Source organism: Cervus elaphus, chromosome 15 (genome assembly GCF_910594005.1).
Source record: "Cervus elaphus chromosome 15, mCerEla1.1, whole genome shotgun sequence".
Classification (NCBI taxonomy): domain Eukaryota; kingdom Metazoa; phylum Chordata; class Mammalia; order Artiodactyla; family Cervidae; genus Cervus; species Cervus elaphus.
Window position 1 is genome coordinate 6,970,565 of NC_057829.1, and position 25,188 is coordinate 6,995,752.

Consider the following 25,188-nt stretch of genomic DNA (forward strand, 5'->3'; position numbering starts at 1 on the left):
TGCTCCCAAGGAAGGGGACATAGTTTCAATCCTTGGTCAGGGAACTAAGATCCCACATGTAACGTGGAACAACCAAAATTTTTTAAAAAAATGTTTACACTCAGGCCCACCCTTTGCAGTGGGGGCACTCTGTAAACAAACTATATGTGACCTTGTCAGTGGGTCTCAAACACAGGTCACCCTTCACGCAGCAGTAAGCCCCGGCTCCATCCTCCACGATGTAAGGAGTGAGGATGCCCTGAGGGGTCGACTGTGCGGGGACTGGACTGAGGGAGCCCAGAGCCCCTGCTTTCTCTATTTTGAGGTACTTAGAAAATGCAACTGGAAAAAGGAAATGTGTAAATTGGAGAGAGATGAGGAGAGAGAGAGAGGGAAAGGAGAGGGGATTGACTTTGGAAATTATCAGCCTGTCAAGCTAACATATGGAGAAATACAGCAACCACTGATCAACCTATCAAGCAGTCAGTGCTGAAACAGGATGCTAAGAAAGTCCTGAGCTGCACAACTATATAACAAGCCAAGCTTTATGGACCAACACAACTTCCTGCTGAGGCAGAACAGCAGAAGATAAGATACCCATGAGATCAGGATGGGAAACTGTAGAAACTTTGCCTCCATGCTTTGTGGAGACTGAGCTGAGAAGCTGGGCCTGGGTCTTAGATGCTTGGGCAAGGCTTAGTTAGACTCCCTGCAGTTTGCTTGGGAAAATTCACCCAAACTTTAGGAACATCTTGTTCTTTCCTGGTGAGTCCTATGGTAAAGAATCTGCCTGCAATGCAAGAGACTCGGGTTTGATCCCTGGGTTGGGAAGATCCCCTGGAGAAGGGAATGGTTACCCACTCCAGTGTTCTTGCCTAGAGAAACCTGTGGGCAGAGGAGCCTGGTGGGCTACAGTCCACGGGGTTGCACAGAGTTGGACACAACTGCAACAACTTAGTACCACACATCCTGGGCTTCAAATAAAGATTCTGCTGTAATCTATACAGCATTGTACAGAAAAGTACACATAAGCACAACCGCTTGTAAATGAGGCATGCATGTGACAATGTACGCCAGAAATTTGAACTAACTTATGTGATTGGATATAACAACTCATGTTCCCATCTTTTAAAGTTCCCAACTTGGAAGTTGGTGCTTAGGGGCCTTACTGTAAATATCTGTTCACTGACCAAGTCATTAATGCGTGAAAAATGGAGTGTTTAGTCATAACTCTGCACCTCACTACTTAAAAGCCAAACATGGTGTCCGCATTTTTGATTTGGCAGGAGGACATTTGTCATTTTAAAGGAATGTGCATGAATAACAGAACCTTAAAATTAATATTTCTGACATTAAAAGCAATACAGGTTTGTTGCAGAAAATTCTTAAAATACTGCAAAATATAAATAACTGGGAAAAATCACCTGTAATCTTATAATCCTGCTGCTTAGAGACAGTGAGTCAACACTTTGGTGTAGTTCTTTCTGACTTTTTTTTTTCCGTATAGGCATGTGTGTGTGTGTGTGTGTGTGTGTGTGTGTAGAGAGAGAGACATAATATATATTTAAAATTATAACTATGTGAAATATTTTATTGTGAATCTGCCTATCTCACTCAACAGATTGGGCATTTTCTTTTCTCAACAACCATTTCTAAACATGTGGCTTTTAAACACCTATACATCATTCCATCATATGAATGGACTATGACTTATTTAACCATTTTCATATTTTTGTACACTGAGTTTGTTTCCCACTTTTTCAGTAAACAGGCTTATTCATCCATCACTTCTGATTACACAGTTAGGATTATTGAGATAAATATCTAGAAGCAGAATTACTAGTGCAAGAGATATAAGCACTTTTACAGTTCTTGTTACATATTTCTTAAAATATTTTTAAAAACTCTTTTTAAAACACAGGACTAGGACCTAAAGGAAGTTACAGAAAGAATTGACAGGTTTTTGGGTTTTAGTTTGTTTTTGCCTTATTGCCTCATTTCCTTTAGCTCAGACCAGCCTGTTTGTCATTTCTAGAAAGGTAGGAAAGTAGGAAATAAGAAAGTATAATGAGAAGGACTTATCAAAATAACATCCATTATAATAATTAAATCTCAACTTACCTAAAAAGCAGAAAAGAGTATTTATCTTTTAGAGATGGATTCTAAAATCCATCCTGCTTACCATATTTCCCCTGTATCTCAGGTGCCCTCATCTGAGAGACTCTTCTATTATCTGGGGTCTGTGTTGCCTGGCCCACATTTGAGGAAACGTGACCCGTGATTCAAGAGCACTCTGATCCACCCTACGTAGAACCAGGAATTTCTCTGTAGGGAGGGGATTTCAAGGCTCGACACATACTAAAATCAAAAGCCTATTGTCTCAAAAAAGCAAATAAAAATATACAAGAAACACTGATTACATTAGATTAAAAATTGTAGATTACTTCCTGACTCTGTATTTCTACCCACTCATCCCAGCCTTCTAGCAGTCTTCAGAAATAACAACGGGCATTTGAGTTACAGAAAAAGTTGTTGACTCCAAGAAACACAATAATGGTCATCTTTTAATACGGTGTTTGCTTTGTACAATTGTTACTTGAATTTAGGGTTATTTCAGCTTTTTCTTTTATGCAGTGAAAAATTGTTTGCTGTTTCCGTTTAAAAGGCATGTAGGATTTCTAATTGTATCTAAAGGCAGCTTTTGCTTTTCTTTTTTCCTAAAAATTTTCTTTGCCATAGCATGAAATATACCCATGTTAATCATGAATATGCTCTTCTCCTTTCTAGCGAAGTTGAGATTTAATTATTATAATGGATATATTTTCTTAAGTCCTTCTCATTATACTTTCTTATTTCTTACTTTTCTACTTTTTTCAAAAACCTTGTCAAATTTCCCTGGTAGTCCAGTGGTTAAGACTTAGCACTTCCACTGCAGGGGGTATGAATTCAACCCTTGGTCAGAGAAGTAAGATCCCACATTCTGTGGGGTGTGGTAGGAAAAAAAAATAATAAATAAGATAAATTAAAAAAATGAAAACTTTGTCTTCCACATTATACAAAATCTATTCTGAAAAACTTATGCAAAACAATTTAATATTATATACGAATCAAGTCACCAAATATATTCCCACACATTTCAGGAACTTAGGCATATACATATCCCTGCTGCTAAATCATAAAATCAAAGGGAGCAATGAATTTAGCTGGGGCCTTGGGATAGTAACAATAAATCCCTCACTTGGATAAAGAAATTGCAGTCCAAAGAAGTAAAAAGTTGGTTACTGAGTCTTTGGGTTTGTTATTCAATCAAGGATATGGAATAGGAAAAATAGTAAGCAAAGTAACTAACTTCTTTACAGCCCTATACAGTTTATAAAATAATTTCACACTCAGCACTAAAAGGTGCCTCAGTTCCAGGGTTTCAGCAAATGAAAACTCCCACAGGTTCTATTTCCCTCCAAGAGACACATGTGGCTGATTTTACATCTGGTATTATTTCACTGAGTGGTTGCTGCTGGTGAGGGCACCCTTCACCTAGAGCCTCAGGAGGTATTTAAGATGAACTCATGCACAAAAGAGTTATCATTTTAAGTGGGCTGATTTTAAATGGAGAAGAACACACTTTGCCCTGAAAGTTTAAAAACTGTAGCCACATCTGAGTAGCAGAATAACAACATCAGGGGGATTTTCAGATTGAAAGAAAGATGTGACTGATCACATTTGCCCCTGAGGGGCTCCAAGGACCAAATTAGAAACCCAAGGTCATGTCTTACAGAGTCCAAGTGTAGATTCCCCCAGTGAAGGTACTGGACCTGATTTCTGTGCCAGTTACGTATTTTTTTTTAAGATTTTTTTTTTTTTAATGTGGACCATTTTTAAGACTTTATTGAATTTGTTACTATACTGTATCTATTTTATGTTTTGGTTTTTTGACCTGAGGCATGCGGGATCTTAGCTCCCCAACCAGGGACTGAACCCACATCCCCTGAATTAGCAGGTAGGTCTTAACCACTGGGGAAGTCTTGCGAGCTTGTTGCCATTGTTCAGTTGTTCAGTCACGTCCAACTATTTGCGACCCCATGGACTGTAGCACACCAGGCTTCCCTGTCCTTCATTATCTCCTGGAGTTTGCTCACACCCATGTCCATTGAGTCGGTGATGCCATCCAACCATCTCGCCCTCTGTCGTCCCCTTCTCCTCCTGCCTTCAATCTTTCCCAGCATCAGGGTCTTTTCTAACGAGTCTGCTGTTTGCATCAGGTGGCCAAAGTATTGGAGCTTCAGTCCTGCCAGTTACCAATCAATTAATGGAGTCAGTCAGTCAGTCAGTGTTAGTCGCTCAGCCATGACTCTTTGTGACCTCTTGGTGGAGCCCAGCAGGCTCCTCTGTCCATGGAATTCTCCAGGCAAGAATACTGGAGTGGGTGGCCATTTGCTTCTGGATGGGAATCTTCCCAACCTAGGGATCAAACCCGGGTCTCCTGCAATTGCAGTGGATTCTTTACCATCTGAGTCAACAGGGAAGTCCATGTATTAATGGAAAATGATGATACTTAAGTGATAGTGTGAAATAATGTGAATCACTCATCTGACATACATTCTCTCATTGATTTGGTCATATTTTCAACCTGTATCGAGCACTTCTGGTTTCAGGCACAGAATGAGGGACGCAAAAGAGAAGAGATATGGTTCCTGCCCTAAAGCACCCCCAATCTCAGGGGTGGGGCCTCACACGTGCAGCCACATCTAGGGAGCCTCTCAAATCCTCAGGGAGCTGCACCTCCTTTGGGGAAAGTGGCATCTTTCATTATAACTACTTGGGACAGATCCATGGTGACCTTTTCATGCACTTTACTCTTTAGTTGGGTGTATTAGGTTCCTAGGGCTGCCATTACCAAATTGCCACCAGACAGAGTGGTTCAAAGCAGCAGAAATTTATTCTCACGGTCCTGGATTCTAGAAGTCCTTAATCAAGGTGTCAACAGGGCTATGCTCTCTCTGAAGGTTCTAGGGGAGAACTTGCCCCATGGCTTTCTCTCAGCTTCTGGTGTTGCTGGCAACCTTTGGTATTTTTCTACCATGTGGACACATCACCCCAATCCCTGTTTCCGACATCGCATGGCACGCTCCTCATGTCTCCTCCCTTCTCGTGCAGACACCAGCCACACCAGATCAAGCCCATCCAGTTTCCATCTCATCTCACCTTCAGTTGATTGCATCTCCAGGAACCTGGGACTTTCACAGGTCCTGGGATTAGGTACTTCAACATATCTTTTTAAAAGGATGTTATTTATTTTTATTTAAACATTTATTTATTTGGCTGTCCCAGGTCTTAGTTGCGGAATGCAGGACCTAGTTCCCTGGCCAGGGAAGGAACACAAATCCCTTGTATGGGGAGCGCAGGGAAGTCCCCAACATACATTTGAAAGGACACCATTCTACCCAGAACACAGGACTTTGCTACATCCATATCTTTTCTCAGCAGAGACAGTAATAAGACACTTGTTATTCCCCCTTTGAATGGCAGGCTGCAGTTTCTTATGCCTGGGGTCGACAAGCAACCAGAAAAGTCTAGGTGTCTTGAGCTCTGGAGTGGACCACAGATGGTTAAAACACTGTGAAATGTGTTTTCGGGGCTAAGAGGACAGAAAAGCCTAAAGCAGACCTTCAAGTAAGTGACATTTCATGCACCCCTCTCTCTTTCGTCTTTATGTGTCCACAGCACATTAGCCTTCATTCTAATGTCTTTTTCTCCTTGTTCCAGTGAAGCAGCAAACAGCGTAAAAGGGCTGAGCACCTGCTGTAAATTAGGTGTCACCTGGCGCCCCCCCATCCATTTGAACCACTCACTGCTCATTCTCGGCGACGGGGGTTGTGGCCACGGCCTTGATGGATCCTGTTTTGCTTCTCTTAATTGAGTCTGAATGGCCTACCTGTGAAAGCTTTTATTTAGGCAGCAGAGTGCACATCTAGGTTCCATTTCAATCACTGGCATTGGAAGTGTTTCCCCCTAATGAACACACGCTCATAAAGAATCCAGCTTGGCCTGTGGTGCTGTGCCCCCTGGCATCTGTAGGCAGATTGGCAAATCCTAGTCCCAGCTGGCAGAGCACTATATAGCCAGCCCTCCGCACTTCTCATCTGCGCTGCAGCCTTTCTGCAGAGGCGATAACATACACGGGAGCTCCTTCACTCCAGCATGGCTCTTTCTTACACAGGGGTTTTTCTGTTGATGTTATGTGATGTTCTGCTGGATTCATCATAAATGGGAAATTGCGGTGGACTCAAGTTGGAGAATCCCATGGGCAGAAAAGCCTGGCGGGCTACGGTCCATAGGGTCACAGAGTCAGACAATGACAATCGACTTAGCATGCATGCGCAAAACCACTTCACAGAGGACAAGAAAAGAAAAGCACTCTCTTTCCCCAGGCAAAAGGTGTTGGTCCCAAAAGAAGCTAGTCTTCCTGGAAAAGGCTCTGCAAAACAGGCTTTCCTGCAGCTGGTTACCCCCAGGGTAAAGGCAGGAAGGTTTCTGCACAAAACTGTAGGAAGAATGGCTATCTTTTCTTGCCATTGGAAGTTGTGTCTAAGTTTCTTATAGCAAGTGACACTTCGCTGGGTGTTATAAAAACATGTTCATCACAGTCCCTACTACTTAATATGAGTTGCAAGGACAAGTGTGTAAGAACTTTCTGGCAACTCAAGAAGTACATTTTATTTTTTTTACTATGTATTTTTATTTATTTATTTGGCTACACTGGGTCTTAGTTAAGCCACTGCAAGATCTCTAATTGCAGCCTGAGAACTTTAGCTGTGGCATGTGGAAGTAGTGCCCCTGACCAGGGATCAAGCCCTGGGTCCTCTGCATTGCAAGCTTGGAGTCTTAGCCACTGGACCAGCAGGCAAGTCCCAAGAAGTACATTAAAAAATTTTTAGATTGTTTTACAGGTGAAAGTAAACAAATATAGGTTATAAGAGAGCCTTTGGGGAGGAATAGCCATCCTCCTACCAACCAGAAAAAGTTTCGTGAAGGAATTTTTTAAAATCTCTATATACTGGGAGTTGCCTGGAGGCCTAGGTGCTCCCGGTTAGGATTACGTGCTTTCACTGCCATGGCCCTGGTTCAACCTCCTGTCAGAAAACTGGGATCTCACAACCATGTGACCAAAAACAAGACAAAAATTCTATATACCAGTAATTTAATAAGAAATTCAGTCTACGGTCAAGACTCTCAGTTGCAAGTGACTGGAATACAACTCAAATAAAGGGCAAAGTTCATGTCCACAGAAAAATGCAGGAGTAGACTTTCAGGTGTAACTAGTCCTAGACCTTCACAGAAAGTGTTCAGGAATATGTCTCGGGGCTTCAACTTTGCCTTCCTCTCTCTTGCTTTCATTCACATTCCCATCTTTCAACAAAATACTCACCAGAAGCTCTAGGCTAAACTTATCTTGATTTAACTACCCAAGAAGAGAGTTTCTCTTTCCCAACCCTTCTAGTACAGCTCCAGGGGCTAACAGTCTTGGCTTCCATAGGCTTAGCTTGCAACATACCCGCATTCCTGAAGCACAAAGCCTGGTCAGCATTCTCATTGGTCAGACTTGGAGCACACACCCATCTTGTGGCTGAAGGGGAATAAGTCCCACCAAGGACTGAGAGTCAGGGAGGTTGTTTCCAAAAAGAATACTTGGGTTCTCCTATCGCGGGAAGAAATGGATGTCAAGCAGGCAAAAGGAACAGATGCCCATGACACTATTTGAAAATAATGTAAATTGCTGTGAAATTCTGATTAAAGAACTACAAAATTAACCTCTGCTTTTAAAGTAACCCTAAAAGAGGTCACCTTGCAGTTTCTTTTGTAGAACTTCTGAGTGCTTTGCCACTAGTAACCAACTTAGCAATAAATGAAACAAAGTTGTCCAGGAACAGTTCCTATAACTCCTGAGTCCTTCTTTCAGGGATAAGGGTGAGAAACAGGTGTAGATTAAAAATAAACAAAACAAGAAGTTTTATAGTGAAGGTTTTCTATTTTCACATCATAGTTTCAGCAGAAAAAAGTCTGTTTGGCTGAATATTTTTGAAAAGAGAGCAGATCGAAAAGGAAGAGATAAAACTGTTATTTGAAGTTGATATGAATGTTGATGTAGAAAATCCCAAGAAATATTCCAATAAAACTCCTAGAAAGAATAAGTGAATTCCATAAACTTGCAGGATACAAAATCAACATACAAAAATCAATCACATTTCTGCATATTAACAATAAACATTTGGAAATTAAAATTAGGATATAATACATCTTTACAATCATTCCAAAGAAAATTAAATACTTTGGTATAAATTTAACAAAATATGTACAGAATCTGTATGCTAAAGATTACAAAAAGAGATGAATAAATCAAAGAAGACTTAGACATATTGTGTTCATGGTTTGAAAGACTCAACATAGTAATGACTTCAATTCTCCCTAAATTGATCTATAGGGTTAATTCAGTTTCTATCAAAATTTCAGTAAGGTTTTTTTGTAGACATACACAAGCTTATTCTTAAATTTTTACACAAAGGCACAGGACCTTAAATAGCTAAAACAATCTTGAAAAAGAAGAATAAATGGTGAAACATCACTTTACCTGATGTCTACTATTTATCAGTGTGGTATTAATGGAGAGATAGACACTTAGATATGTAAACCAGCAGAGAGGACCCACACAAATATGTCCAAATGATTTTCAACAACGGTGCAAAAATGATTCAATAAAGGGATGATAGACTTTTCAACAAATTATCCTGGAGCAACTGGGAAAAAAATTGTCCAAAAAAAAAAAAAAAAGAACCTCAACCTTAACCTCAACACCTTAGACAAAAATGGACTTAAAATGGATCATGAACAAATATAAAACATAAATCTTTAAACTTATAGAAAAATATTTTGAGGGCTAGTTAGGCAAAGATTTGACACCAAAAGCATAGTCCATTAAAAAAAAAAACTTAATATATTGGACCTCAAATAAAAGAATAGTTTAAACAAGAAAGAGATTTCTCTAACATGGAAGTTTTGTGAGAGGGGTTGGGGTCCACAACTGGCTGAGCAGCTCCAAGTCCATCAGGAATCTAATCGCTCTGATCCATTTTCTTGGTGAATGATTTCTGTCTGCAAGGTAACAAGATGGCCAGTGGAATTCCTGCCATTATGTCTGAGTTCTAGACAGCAACAGAAGGAAGACAAAATATTCCCCTTCCCATTAAAATCAGCTTCCTTTAAGCAGTCTCTGCAAAGTCATACAAAAGTCATTCAGCTTACATCTCGTTGGTCAGAACTTAGTTACCTGGCTACACTCAGCATGTGGAGCTGGGAAATAGGGTCTCCTGCTTCTGATGTCTGTTTCAGTAAGGGACTTGTAGATTATTATTGTAACCCCAAAACGATGAATGGCTCAAACATTCAGAAAAAAGAAAGTCCAAAAGACACTCTTGTTAGCAGGTAGTTCTCCCCCAGGCAGTGATCGAGGGACCCAAGTTTCTTCCGGCTTGTGCCTCTGCCATCTTCAGCACTTACCTTCCAAATTCTTCTTACTTGTCTGCATCAAGCTCGAGAAGCAGGGAAGAGCATGGAGAACTGGCAGGGGAAGCTTCTGAAGGTCAGAACCATAAGTGACACATACCATTTCTACTCACCAATGACCAGAACTCGAGCATGTGGCTTTATCAATAGCTGGCAGGAAGACTGCAGCACGGTGCCCAGGAAGAAGGTTTGGGTTGCTGACTGGTGACTAAGGCAAGGAGCCCAACTGAAAGTGGGGCCTCTGTTACCAAGAAAGAAAAGAGGATGGGCACTGGGAAGCAGGGAGCAGTTGCTGTCATTGCATGCAAGAGTGTGGCCCAGGTCACCACTTGCACTGAAGGGCTAGTAAGCAAATACCAATATCTTCCAGCAATGAGATGCCATGCTCCAGAACACCAAGCTGACACAGTCGTACCACAGATATTGTTTCAGGATGCCCACCACAAACATCTCAAGAAGTTTTCAGCCCCCAAAATGTTCTTCAAATAAACTTACTATTTTGGGGGACTTCTCTGGTGGTCCGGTGGCTAAGACTCTGTGCTCCCAATGCAGGGGGCCCAGGTTCAATCCCTGGTCAGGGAACTAGATCCTGCATACTGCAACTAAGACCCAGCGCAGCCAAACAAAAAATAAATATTAATAAATAAATAAACTTACTATTTTGGAATTAAGCATTCTAATTTTATTACTTTATCTTCTTAATATTATAGAAGGCTTTTTAATGATCTACATGTGCTCCATAATCTGATGTTAAGGCTTTTCAGAAATTCAACCAGGTTGGGGTATATAGACAACAACAGAGAAATATACTATCAATGACTAAATATTACTGCAAACCCAACTGAAGAATTCCTGGTTGTGCACATACAATGTGTTCATTTTGAGATACTAGTTTTGTGTTCCAAATTTCTGTTTTCATTATACATTTATTGATTTCTTTGTTTTTAATATTGTTTTATTCCATTTATAGAATATATGGCTTTGCAAGAGAAAAAAAGATGAGTGAATCCATATGTGAGCTCAATGCTTATACGTATTATATCAGTTCAGTTCAGTTCAGTCGCTCAGTCATGTCTGACTCTTTGCCACCCCATAAGCTGCAGCACGCCAGGCCTCCCTGTCCATCACCAACTCCCGGAGTTTACCCAAACTCATGTCCATCGAGTCGGTGATGCCACCCAGCCATCTCATCCTCTGTCTTCCCCTTCTCCTCCTGCCCCCAATCCCTCCCAGCATCAGGGTCTTTTCCAATGAGTCAACTCTTCGCATGAGGTGGCCAAAGTATTGTATATATGTCACCAAATAATCAATCCCTGGTAAATGTTTATAATGAGGTTCTAGAAGGGTTTGGTGGTTCTGACACAGACATAGAGAGCTGAAAGGATCTTTAACAATGTAGAGGGAGAAAGAAAAATGCAATTGACAGTAGGAAAAGAATGAGTAGATTTTGATCTTTACAAAGCAACCGAAAGTAGTGTTAATTCAGCCTTATGTTCATGACACTTTTAGGGACCCATGAAATTATTTTAACCTTGATTTCTTTTTTTAATTTTAAGTCAGAGAATAGTTGATTTACAGTGTTGTGTTAGTTTCAGGTGCATAGCAAAGTGATTCAGTTTTACATATATCCATTCTTTTTCAGATTCTTTTCCCACATAGGTTATTACAGAATATTGAGCAGAGTTCCCTGTGCTATAATCTTAGTTTCTTTTAAAGTCAAAAGAGAAAAAAATAAAATAAAATCAGAAGAGAGAAAACAATAATACAACAGTAGCTGTAAAATAATTCAGTCTAGATTATATTTGTCTTTATACCACTACTGTTGCAGGATTTAATCTTTAATTTTTTTTTTAATTGGAGGAAGGAAACCACAAAGGCAAAAATGGCCACAGCATTTCTGGAGCCACAAAAGTCATAATGCAGCCCTGGCGATGACAACTGATTTTGTTTAGGCTCATGTATTCATAACAGGTATTCCTGGAGTATTTTCATATTTTAAATGTGTACATTACCCAAGACAGTCTTTAGTTTTCTAATTTTTTCTATTTGCACTGATCCCTCAGAGGCCTCATCCATTTCCGTGCTTTTGTTCACTGTAAATGACTTCAGAATCTTTGAATGTCCAAATGCTCATTGGGCCTTGCTGCTTGCAGATATCATCACTGGCTGGAAACTAACCAACACATTCCCTTGAGCTCATCCTCCCTGCTGTCAGCTCTCTCTCTCTGTTTTCCTGTGTAGTAGAGTTACTATCAGTTCGCAGACATTTAAGAGCCAGCCTTGGGATGTCTCTTCTTTCATACCATTCTCTGAAGACCTTGTGGAGCCTTAAGTCCCGTGCACATTGCTGCCCCCGCTTGAGCCTGGCTGCCCACGCCTCCAGCCCAGATTTCCTGGCCTCTCATCAGGGTTCCTGGCACAGGCACCTGGCCAACTTCTTCGCAGCCCGGCTTCCTCCTACTAAACAATTCCTAACCTACCTGAATTGATCTTACCACTGCGTTCACTGTCTTCTCCCTGCTCTGTAACCTACCACTTCAGCCCAAAGTCCTTCCCGAGTTTTTAAGCCCCTGCTCAGGGGGACTTCTCCATTCTGACATCAACACCCATCAAAGGCAACAGTGAAGGAGTCCTCCCGCTCTCCCACAAACTGGTTTGCGGTCTTTGATTTTTGTTGTTGTTTCTGTTGGTTGGTTGATTGGTCGGTTGATCTGGCATCACAGCATGTGAACTCTTAGCTCCCTGACCAGGGATTGAACACTCACCCCCTGCATTGGAAGCACAGAGTTTTAACCACTGTACGTTCAGGGAAGTCCTAGGTTTGCAGTCTTTGCCTTTTGTTCACACACTCCCATTCACTCAGTAGTCTGGGGGCCGGGGGGACGACAGCCCTGTCCCAGGCACGGCCACCTTAGATGTCCCTCACCTCCTGTCCCAGCCCTATACAGCTCTCAAAGCTCAGGCCAGGTCCCCATCCACTTTGCCCCAGGTCCACACATGATCACTGGTCCGTTTCCTCTGAACCCCCAGGCAGCTTGTAGACAAGTCCCATAATTTAGCTCTTAGTTGTGTATGTGGCAGGGGATTTCCTGATTAAGTTATGCATGCTATTTGTCTTGACTTTTGTGAAAGCAAAACTCAGCCTACACCAGACATCAAATGCAAGGCTGGGCTTGGGTGCTGACCCACTAATTATTAATTACTGTGCTGTGCTGCGCTAAGTCACCTCAGTCCAGTCTGACTCTGTGACCCTATGGACTGTGGCCCGCCAGGCTCCTCTGACCACGGGATTCTCCAGGCAAGAATACTGCAGTGGGTTATCATGCCCTCCTCCAGGGTAATCACTATATTTCAGTGCTTTCTGTTCTCTGACCCAGACACTTACTGTGCTAAGTAGGCACTTTGTACACACTTACCTCTGTGAGGTTGATATTATCGTCTTTTTTTTACAGGTGGGGAAACTGAAACTCAGAGAAATTAAGTGACTTGGTGAAATTTCCATAGTTGCTAAGTAGCTAAACTTGAATTTAAGTCTAGGTATGATGTTATCAAAAATGGTATGTTCACAACCATACCTAAGTAATGGGTAATTCTTTAAAAAAAAAAAATCATGCACAGTTGACTTCAGAAAATGTGTGGATGTGTGTATTTAAGGGGAAGTTGGCTTCTCTTTTCAAGTTATAAGCTATTATTTCAACTAACCTTGATTCTCCTAGGTGCAGGTTTCCCGGGTGGTTCTAGTGGTAAAGAACCCACCTGCCAATGCAGGAGGCATGAGAGACGTGGGTTCGATCCCTGAGTTGGGAAGATCCCCTGGAGGAGGGCATGGCAACTCACTCCAGTATTCTTGCCGCGAGAATCCCATGGACAGAGGAGCTTGGCAGGCTACAGTCCATAGGGTCACAAAGAGTCAGACACAACTGAAGTGACTTAGCACACACACACTCCTAGGTATAGAGCCTTTTTTTTTTTTTTTTATCCCCCGCTGAGGTAGCCCTGCACAGCTGTGGGGATTCAGGGTGAGGTTGAACTAAGTATGAGTTATCATACTTTGCTGTGTTTGAGACAGAAACTTTATTTTTTAAATGCATCTTCTGGGGTTCTACCTCTCAGATAATATGATTCACTTGTGAAAAGGCATCTTACATACCCCCAAGAGCAACTGTTTTCAGATGAACTGTGTGTGGTTTTGGTATCTGGGAGACTTAATTCTTAAGTCTATTTTCCAAATAATGTGAAATTCAGACTTTAAAAATGCCCCTCACACACACACACAAGTTGGAAACCTGAAACAGGTTCTATTTATTTATTTATTTGGGAGATTCAGTTTAACTATTGTTATTGTTCAGTCACTCAGTTGTATCTGACTCTTTGCGACCCCATGAACTGCAGCACACCAGGCTTCCCTGTCCTTCACTATCTCCTGGAGTTTGCTCAAACTCATGTCCATTGAGTCAATGATGTCATCCAATCATTTCATCCTCTGTTACTTCCTTCTCCTCCTACCTTCAATTTTGCCCAGCATCAGGGTCTTTTCCAATGAGTCTGCTCTTCACATCAGGTGACCAATGTACTAGAGCTTCAGCTTCAACATCATCCTTCCAATGAATATTCAGGGTTGATTTCCTTTAGGACTGACTGGTTTGATCTTGCTGTCCAAGGGACTCTCAAGAGTCTTCTCCTGCACCACAGTTCGAATTTCAAGTCTCAAATGAAGAAAAGGATGGATGACAAGTCAGGCAATCTTAAAGAGTTTATGTCCCTGTAGCAGAGATTCCAGCAAGAGCAGCAACAGCTCCCATATCAGGAAAACAACATGAAAGGACAGCGATGAGGAAGTCCTTGAACATCACAGTTCAAGGCAGTTTTATGTTTACTGAGCATCTTCTGTGTGCTGAGTACTAAAACCTCCAGCCTGGAGAAAAATGTGGTGTGGGCAGAGAACAGATAAGACTCATGCATAGGGACTTGTTAAGTTCTTAACTTGTCTAAGTTCAGCAGGTCCAGGATATTACTTTATGAGCCAAAGTGAGAAAAAAAAAATTCAAGGAGTGATAGTGGTGGATGACTCAGAAAGGATTAAGATAAGAGTTTCTTAGAGATGGTCAGAATGAGGTCATTGGCAGCTTGAGTGATAACTACTTCCTGGAGTGGTGGGTGTGGAGGGGTGCTGAGTAGCAGGGGTGGTTCCTCAAGTAAGATCTTGAAGTCTGGCTACAGGAGGTACAAGAACTGGTTGGTTTTAGAACAAGCACCTGCTTCAGCTTAGTCTGGAAACACCTCAGATGACAAAAGCCAGTGTTAATGGGGGCAGGCTGTATGCCTTACACTTTTCATGTCATCGAACCCCTCTATCAACCTTTGCAGTAAGTACTGTTTTTATACCCATTTCACAGGTAAGGAAATTGAGGCACAGAAAGTTTAAGTGGCTCGCCTATCACATAGCTGGTGAAGCGCAGCACAGGAATGAGAGCCCTGGTTCTTGTCCTCCAGGTCCTGTACTCCTAAGTGCTGGGTGATATTTACCCATACTGAGTAGTCTCTGGACATATCAGTAAATCTCAATTCATTTGTCACTTGGTCTTGTTGTTGTTTCCACGTCAACTAATGGAAGCAAGTGAAGTACAGGAGAGCAATTTGCCTGTGTTCACATAGAAAGATGGCAGGAGAGAGAGGCACCCATCAGAGTAGAGTTACTCTCACAGGACTTAAAGGGGCTGGACACAGGGGTCTTGAGCTTTTAGCACTGTGTGAAACAGCTAGACAGCCCAGATGAACCAGGGACTCTGCATCCATTAGAAAGAGCAAACTTTCACGGACTTCCCTGGTGATCTAGTGGTTAAGACTCTGCTTCTACTGCACGGTGCGCAGGTTCGATCTCTGGTTGAGGAACTAAGATCTCACATGCCATGCAGCACAGTAAAAAAAAAACAACGACAACAGCCATTTAGCTAGTCTCCAGCCCATACCCACCTCTGCATTCCCGATGACCCCCAAAAAGGAAAGCTATATTTGAGAAGAAATGACTTTTTTTTCGCTCCCTGGATATTTAGAAAATGTTGGGGTTTCAAAGCCTTTCCCCAGGCCCAGATGGATGGAAAGTTCATTTGAAACCAGTAACATACTACCTAACATTATTTTTAATATATATTTTAATAATATACTAATAGTATATAATAATTATATATAATAATACAGTATTATACTAATAATGTATGCATATATATTACATATACACATACACAGATATGTACATACACCCACACAAAATGCATTGGTCATCTTGGGTTTAGCTTTCAGTTATTAAAAGGAAAAACACAGCCTAAGCATAAAGGGCTGTAATTTGCTTCTTTTTATCCTAAGTTAAGGACATTGCTTTATCAGCTTGGAGTGTGTGTGACTGACCTATTGGCCTTTCTCTGTCCAGTAATGAAAATATGTGCTTTGAAAATGTGTGTACATGGGTAAAGAGAAAACTGGAAGGATAATTGTCATAATGATGGGGTAATAAAATCAGGCCCTGAATTTTGTGACTATGGTCATTGCTGCTTCTACAACTGTCACAGCATAAGGAAAATGGTGTGAAACATCCATTGAGAAGTTGAAAGGAGACCTTATTGTCTGTTGAAGAAAAACTGTGGTATCAGCTTTGGCTACGCCATGAGGGCCACAGTTGAGGATAAAAGGGGTCTACATGTCTCCCTTCCCAATGCCATCTGTGTTGTGCATCTTTAAAAGGGATGTGTTGGGAGTTATGTTGTGGTCCAGAGGTTAAGACTCATGCTTGCACTGCAGGGGGCGTAGGTTTAACCCCTGGTTGGGAAACAGATCCCACTGCCACTGTGTGGTGTGGCAAAAAAAATTAAAATATGTACTGGTTATAGTGCTTAAGTCCTAATACTATGTAAGTATTCTAGAGGAACTTACTTCTTCTTTTTTTTTTTTTTTTTTGGCTTTCCTGGTGGTTCAGATGGTAAAGAATCTGCCTGCAATCAATCCCTGGGTTGGGAAGATTCCCCTGGAGAAGGGAATGGCAACCCACTCCAGTATTCTTGCCTGCAGAATTCCACAGACCAAAGAGCCTGGTGGGCTACAGTCCACAGCGTCAAAAAGAGTCGAATTACAAACTTCACAAAGTTTTTTTTTTAATCATTTTGAATGATTGCCTCCTAATTTATCTTTTGTAAGGGATATAGCATTCCATACAAAATGTTTTTAAAGCTCAGTAACAGACATGAATGGTTATTAGCAATAAGACATAATTACTCTGGAGAATCAACATGGAGAATCACATATGGCCTTCCGCTGTTTTGGAAGTCATATTGGGCAGGGAGGCACTGCTATTAAGGCCTCAAGGCTGTGCCTTTACCTGTAAAAGTCAGCTCCTCGCGGTGTCCTGGTCTGGAACCCAGACTGCCTGGCTTTTCTCCTTCAGTTCAATCTGTGTCACTGTGCAGCTCAAAAATGCGCTGAGGTCATGTGTGGTTAAGACGAGAATTTACCATAGTCATTTTCCCTCCTGACCTACCTATTATAAGACAGTCTACAGTGATTTGCAAACTTTGTTTTCTTTCAGAAGGCACAATGGGCTGCCATCTACTGGGCTCCACCGAGGATAGGGGAGTGGAGAGTGGGAGGGAGGCAGGGGGCGGGCGTGGAATCCTGACCTCAGAGGGGGCTGTGGGGTGGTGCCGCCCTGCACACACGATCCCTAGGGGCGCCTGAGGATGCAGCGCTGGCTTCGGTCCAGGTACATTGGAGGCAGTCCTAGAAGTAAGAACATCCATCACGCTTAGTAAGATCTTAGGTTGTAACGGCTGCCTTGCGCCTGCAGACATTTTTTATACAACTCACAATCCTGAAGAAGCGCTCTTTCTGCCTCTGCGGCCATATGTTTTTCCAGCTGGACCTCCACCAGTCTTCCGCTCTCCAGAAAGTTCTCATTCATTCAACCCAAGGGTAGCTCAATGGCTTTTCTGAGGACGGCTGGAAGTGTCAGCAGGAGTCCTGGCCACAGGGAAAAATCAAGCTACCTGGGCTTGGAGGAGACAAAGTTCTCAACTTGGCAGTCTGTGTCTTCAGATGCTGTGTTTTCCTCACTCAGTTTAAACCTGGAGAAAAGTAAATAAACACATTGAAATATGTGAAAAACATTCTTATTAGCATGCTTTTTTTTTTTTTTTCCCTTCTGTGATTGAGACTTCCTCATCAAACCCAACAGTGGGAAAATGAAAGAACAGCTTTTGTCCTAAGACTAGAATCCGCCCACTTATTTACTCTGATTAGCCAGTGACCTCTGGACCCTGTTTTCCATTGTTCATCTTCTATTCACCTGGGGAACTGGGGTTGTTTTTGCTTTTCCAGATGCTGTTTTTCAGATTGGTTGATACGATGGTTGGAGTTACAACTCTCTGATACCCTTTGGAGTTCTGGCCAAAGGGCCAACGTTCACTTTTCCTAATTCTAACCAAGTTGCTGGGTCTTTGCTATTCAGACTTGGTTGCTGCCCTCTTGGTTATTTTTCCTTGGAGTGAGTTTAGGATTCAGTTCCTCATCCTCAAAAGCCCTAACTGGAAAGAAAATCGATCCCACATTCCCTGTGGAAAACTCCTTGAAAAAACCCACAGGGAATTGAGCTGTTATGGATAAAGCTCTTACTTTTATTGACATATTTATACTTGATTTACACAGAAACGAAGCCCACTTCTTTACTTTAATAGCGTCCTCATTACTTGCTGGTTAGTCTCTGACTACACTTTCCGTTGCCTCCCCACCATTGATTGCCCCTCCTTTGCACAACTGTTTTTTTCCAAGCCATCCCCTTGTCGGCACCTGTGTAGGTTTAAAGCTTTTCGCATCACCTGCACACTACAAAATATGCAGGACCAAATGATGTCTCAGATAACACAAAGAGGTCTTAGAACACCCCACACTAGCAGTATAAAATCCAAAATCCTGATAGTATTAGTTTGGGGAGACCAATTAAATTCAGGGATTGCTATGAAATTGTGCAATCTGAATCAGTATTTTTCAAAGCAGGCAAGAGAGAGCAATATTATGAGGAAATCACACTGATTTTCACTTTCTTTCTGGTTTGTTGGTTTCACAAAATGCTTAAATAAGAATAAAATTACAATATTTCTAAATGGATTGTGTAACTGCTCTGAAGCTTGACAATACACCTCCCAACACTCACAATAATACAAGTGGCATATATCTGGTGGGTTACCCATTAAACGACTGTGACAGATCATATTTCTGGTTAATTGTTAGTTCCTTATGACCTTAGACTTTGCCTGTGTATTTAATAACACCATCTGCTGCCTAGGGTAGCAATGCCACCTTTTAACATGAGGATTACTGTTCTTACTTCGTAAACAACCGTGCTCCATCAGAGGTGTTGAAATTCTACCATAGAATTATTTAAATTATACTACCTATGGAAAGCTCAAAAAAAGAAACTTGACTTTCTTGCTTCTGCTAGCTTTATGGGCTTCTCCTAAAATGTCATAATTTATATACCATAATAAAAGCATAAAAAAGATTTACAAGTTGTATTCTTGATCTGCAAAATGAAGTATTTTAAAAAGAACTCTGACTCTGTTGTGCCTGTCTTGTCTGTCTTCTTCCAGGCTAGTTTCTCACTGCATTATCTCTGGGAAATTTCCCAATAAAACAGACAATTAAAAAATAATTCCCACAGAATAAAATGAGATGACATCTTTTTAAAAAAATCATCACCCAAGACCATGCATCTCTGTTCTGGGGCATGTTAAGAATCCTGCTGGTGTTCAAGAAATATGAAAACTTCTGTTACCACGTGGCCTATGATAGGGTAAACGTGGACGGGGTTTTCAGTGGGCCCCTTTGTTTGGGACCCACAGATGCCCCTGGGAAATGAACTCTTGGTGGTCAGAGTGAGGGGTGGAGGGGGTCAGAGTGTCTACTTTAACTTAACCAGGCCCATGCTGTACAGTACACTAATTTACTGCAATTCTCCAAGTCATGAATCAGAACTGCCTAAAAACAGAGGCTCTCTGGAGTGGGAGAATTGTCTTGCACCTAACCTGTGTCTCCTGCGGGCAGGGGAAACTGCATCTTTCTGAGGCAGAAGAAAGAAACACCATAGACTTGTTCATTCATTTATTTGTCCTTTAATCCACTGTTAGCCTTGATTCCAAAAGGAGCTGAGGGGAATGAAAATTATTGCTTAATTTTACTAGGGAAATGAAAAAAGGTGAAAACTTTTCCCCAGTCGCTGTAATTTTTCATTCCTTAACATGGTGACACTTTTAAACAGCAGGAGTGAGCTTCAGAGAATAAAGTATTCTAGGTAGTGTGTGTATGATTTTTTAACTGAGGCTGGAAAGACTGAAGGCAAGAGAAGGGGACAACAGAGGATGAGATGGTTGGATAGTATCACCAACTCGATGGACACAAGTTTGAGCAAACTCGGGGAGAAAATGAAAGACAGGGAAGCCTGGAGTGCTGTAGTCCATGGGTTTGCAAAGAGTTGGACATGATTTACTGACTGAACAAATGACAAGGCTCATAGAATTGATCACTATAAATCCAGCACTCACACAACCTACAACTTTATGCTAAAGTGTGGATACTTCACAGAGTATGAGTTTGTTGTTGTCTTTTAATTACTTGGAACGGGAGAGGTTGGCCTGAGCACTGATCACATGAGAATAATCAAGAGGTTGTCTGCCAACAGAAAACCATTTCAAAAGTACAGAATGTAGAATTCAGAGCCTAAACCACTTGATAGCATCCCCAAAAGGCATGTCCTAACATGTTTTCAGTGTAAGAGAGCTTCAGCATTCCAGGCTTTTAAAAGAATGTCTCCTGTTACAGCTAAAGGGAGCTGCTTGTCCTTTTCCACACTCTGAATTCATGGAATCTGGAAGTCTGATTCTGGAACACTCATTTTCAAATAAATTGAGTCATCTTTATATGAAAACTAGAGAACTTGGCTTTTTTCGCCTGTTTTTGAAGAATAGTTGCAATGAAACAACAACCACATGTAAATGCTTCCCACCATCACATTTTTAAAATTTATTTTTTTTGGTTGCACTGGGTCTTCATTGCTGTTCTCCAGCTTTCTCCAGTTGCCGTGCATGGGCTTCTCATTGTGGTGGCTTCTCGAGTTGTGGGGCACAGGCTCTAGGCGCATGGGCCTCAGTAGCAGTGGTACACGGGCTTAGTTGCTCCGTGGCACATGGGATCCACCAAGATCAGGAATCAAGCGCTTGGTCCCTGCACTGGCAGGTGAACTCCTATCCACTATACCACCAGGGAAGTCCCCACCACGATTTCTGAAATACGCAGAACTGATGAAGCTTCATTAAGTTTTCTCATAATCAGAACCAAATAAATGAAAGTTGTATAGAAAGCCACAAGTGTAACATTTCACTATGGTTAACAAAAGCACAACAAATTTCAAACCATCAGAATTCCTAGAACTTACTCTCACAACATCCTTCATAAATTCAGTGTATAGCCAGCAAAGAACCACACAGCTATTAAGCAGTGGGATCCTGGGTGAGAATACAAGAAAACCTCAAAACAAGTTTCCACATCCTGCTGACCTATTCAGCCAAAAGCTGGTCAGTGTATGGAATTGTTGTCAGGTTTTGTTTTGTTTTTTCCTTCTCTTTTCTTCAACTGTGGCCCTCTTGAGTAATCTGAAGAGCCTGTGGTTAGTATACTGAGTTTTGCCCACCACATATATACATATATATCAGTCTCTTGTGGAAAGAAAGATTTTCTATAATCTTTGAGACACTTTAGTAGGGCATATTAACGCTGATACAGATGCTTTTCCCCTGGCTAACTTAAACTAAGTATAGACTGTGGTTTAGACACTCCTAGCCTGGGATCTGAACCCAAACCAAGCAGACATATTCTCAGATGATACGATGATCTGGGAGCCATTTAACCTCATAATTTTATCCGATGGCACAAAGCCCCCAAATAGCGAACAGGCACTTACAGTCATGTTTCTGCATTGTTTTGTGATTCCATATGGGTCAGAAGAATGTTGGGCTTGGGTTTGCCACATTCTCCTTGTTTCCATTATCCTCACCCACCATATGAAGGGTCAGAGCAGAAATGGCATCAAGTTCAAAATTCCCTCTTCCAATCAAGAAAAACACAGACCCAGAGTGTTCCAGTGATCTGTCTCAGGTCCCAGCTGCGCGAAGAGAACCCATGGTCTCACAGACATCTCCTGTGCAGACATGTACATGTATGTAAAAGAGAACCTGTGAAAGAAATAGAAATAGGAGGCAGCCCACCAGTGGGCTAAAGAAAGAACTGCAGTTTGGGAAACCTGAATTCTAGCTGTTGTTCGACTATATATTCCTTCATCTCAAGGCAAGTTCCTTACTGTGCTGGTACCTCAGTTCACCAAGTCTGTAAACAGATGCTGATGTCTTAGTCATCATTAAGGATAATGAATTGGTCTGCTAAGGCAAATATAGATAGTAGGTAGGTAGGTAGATAAATGGAAAGAAAGAATAAAAGCAGTCTGAAAAACATTCACAATCTAGCTACTTCTTAAATGCTAAAAGATAACAGCCCCTAGGAAGTTCATAAGTGCTAGCTCCCAGGTATGTTTCAGAACCAACTTTATCACTCAGGAATTTGCTTAAAGGGTTGAGGAGGCTTGCCAACTAGCCCATCAAAGTTCATTTGTATTTGCATTTTAGCTGTCTGTAACAAGCTTTTTAGTAAACATGTTATATTTAGTCAGTTACTTTTAGGAAATCTATTTCTCTCTTTCTGTCCACCAGCGGTCTTTTGCTAGGGCTCAAACCCAGGCTATCTGCTCCCATGGATTTAGTTTTCTTCTTCCTGTTATGAACTTCAGTTCTGAGTGTGAATCTGAATTCTCTCCATGGTTTTGCACTCCCCTTGCCAAAGAGGTATCACCACCATGTGGGCCCAGGAATGGATGTGGTGCCAAAGCAGATTGACATTCACTCCAATTAACAAATTACAGCCCACAATCAGGCTTTTAAACTTTCCTTTCTTTTCTCCTTCCATAGGGAGTCAGTTCTCTGTGTCTCCTTTATACACAAAACTGACCAAAAAAAAAAAAAGTTAAAGTTCTCAAATGCTTATTGTTAATATTTGCATCTCTGGATATCACTGGGCTATCACCTACATATATAATTGCTTTAAATAACATTACTTTGTGTGTGTTTGCTAAACACATTAGACCAGGGCAAGTTAGTCGCCAGAACAAATTATAGAAACCCCTATTGGTAGAGGGCAAATTTTCCTATTGATTGGCATTCTTTTGTGAAATATATTTGCATCTCGTCAAGAGAAAGTCAATCTAGCTCATACTGGCTCCCTTCCATTTCATAAGAAATACAAACAATAAAAATGAAACTTCATTTGAATAAGTTACAGTCACTTGGCTTCTGAGAGCCCCTTCATAATGATGAAATTCCATGAAACATCTGACTTCATGGTTTTTTCTCCTCAGTGCCTTGTAGCCCTGTTGTATTTACCTGTCTGCATGCAGAGTAGCCAGAATTGGAGTCCTATACAAATAATTATGATTTCATGAGACTTCTCTTTTTGTTTTTAGGGAAATAGGGCATAAAGAGTTGGAGGTGCAGTATTTCAATTTGGTGAGTAACCAAACCATTTCCTCGCTCAACTAAATCCTAAAAACGAATTTTATATCCAAACACCAACATCAATTTTTATCTGTAGTTTATAAATTCTAAGTTTCACCAGCATAAAAGGGTCTACCATTTAAGGAGTTCCATACTAGGCATGGCATGGTGGCAAACTGACTCACTTCTACCATATCTCTCTATTTGTTGTGACTGTTGACTTTTCTTTGGATCTCCTGTCCTATGAATTATACCAGAATCTTGTTTCCTATAAATACGGGTATAGATAGGCAAATCTTAACATTCTTTTTGTTAACACTCACAAATGTTAACATTCTTCTTCTAGGCCTCTAAACTGTGCATACATTTTTTTTAAAATGCAAAACGTATTTGTTCCGGACTATGAGTGTGTGTATTAGTCACTCAGTCATACCTGACTCTTTGTGACCCCATGGACTGTAGCCTGCCAGGCTCCTCGGTCCATGGAATTCTCCAGGCAAGAATGCTGGAGTGGGTAGCCATCTTCCCAACCCAGGGATTGAACCCAGATCTCCTGCATTGCAGGCAGATTCTTTACCGTCTGAGTCACCCATTCTAGACTATATTGTTAGACAAAAATACTCATACCTGCATTTCAGTTCTGGCACTCATCTTTAATGTTATTGTAAGAAAATCACTTAATTTTTCACCATTTTAGGTTTTCAGCTTCTGAAAAAGGACAAGAATAAAATTTACACTCAAAATAACTTTTCTGAATGCCCATATGAAAGCAATAATAAACATAAAGCTATCACATCATGCTTAACCTTTCAGAATTGTAACATCTTCTATTTTTTTCAGTCCCCTTATTCCTGAATGTGTATGTAGGAAAGTTACCTTTTTAAGTAGGCAAGCTAATGAGAGAAAGTGTATTATTTTATTATGTTTAAACATTATCTTTAAGTTGGTTTGCTCTTTTGTTAGTGTCTTCCCCCTGGTATCTTTTAAAGGATTTCAGTGAATGTCTTAAATAGAGGTTACACCCGCATCCAGATATTATTCCAGAAAAGTGCATTTCATCATGCTCTTTCCAAAAAGTCAATAGGAGGGTTCTGGCATCAAATGGCTGTTGAATGCCTTCCAGTTCTCCTCCAAATTTCCTTGCAGACTGAGCAAGTGTGTGACCTCAATCTCTCCTTTATCTGTATTTTTCACTTAGCTCTTTAAATTCTGACATAGTCAGTTGTTAATCTACATCAAGGCCCCAAATTTTACTGTATGTGGGGATTGTACCTATGTTTACACACAGGCTGGTGACTAACAGCTTCTGTGTGTAATATGTGGATGATTGAGCGCTTCTGTGATTTCCTAGACCTTCCACACAGAGTTTATCTCCTCCATATGCAGAAGTCTCTTTAGTATCTGAACGTTTTCTGCACACAGGGGAGGTAGGCTATAGGGAGAGGTCAGAGGGAATGTATTTCTAAAATAGCATATTTGCAATTTGAAAACCAGTAGAATTGTCTCATAAAATGGTACTGCTTAGAAGGAAGGTGCTCATATCTATTACAGAAGGTTCTTTTATGTCATGACTCTCCATAGTATGTCTGGATGTGTCATATAAACAAATATGCTCAAATATGTATTTATAACTTTTTCAAAGTGGAAAGCCTTGAATATCACACATGCTCTTCCAGTCTTAGGATACTTCTGGCCCAGTACAGGGAGCCTAGGATGGTAGCCACAAATATTCAGATGCCACATGGCTGCATTTTTTTTTTTAAACCTTCAAATACACCAGGGTCAGAGTTTAAGAAGTTTTAGTTAGGTTGAAATATCATGCTATTAATAGAAGCTGCACTCTAAAGAATGAAGGCTGTGATTCCATGCGTGGATACAGGGTGACATGAAGCAACTCAGCAGTCCCTAGAAATACCACCTCCTGGACAGCACCCACACACTGCTGGGGACGGGGGGTCATCGATCTCCCACAGCTGTGTGTCCTCCAGGCAGAGTTCCATCAGGGTCGTCTGGT

The 25,188-nt window shown here is 41.2% G+C and overlaps 1 long non-coding RNA gene across 1 annotated transcript; it reads right to left on the reverse strand.

Moving 5' to 3' along the window:
• Positions 1-16,665: 16,665 nt before the first annotated feature.
• LOC122708816 lies at positions 16,666-23,592 on the reverse strand. The gene is made up of 2 exons (XR_006345329.1): positions 21,703-23,592; positions 16,666-17,648 (listed from the first exon to the last, which is right to left on the reverse strand). It is a non-coding gene; the product is annotated as an uncharacterized LOC122708816 (long non-coding RNA).
• Positions 23,593-25,188: the final 1,596 nt, after the last annotated feature.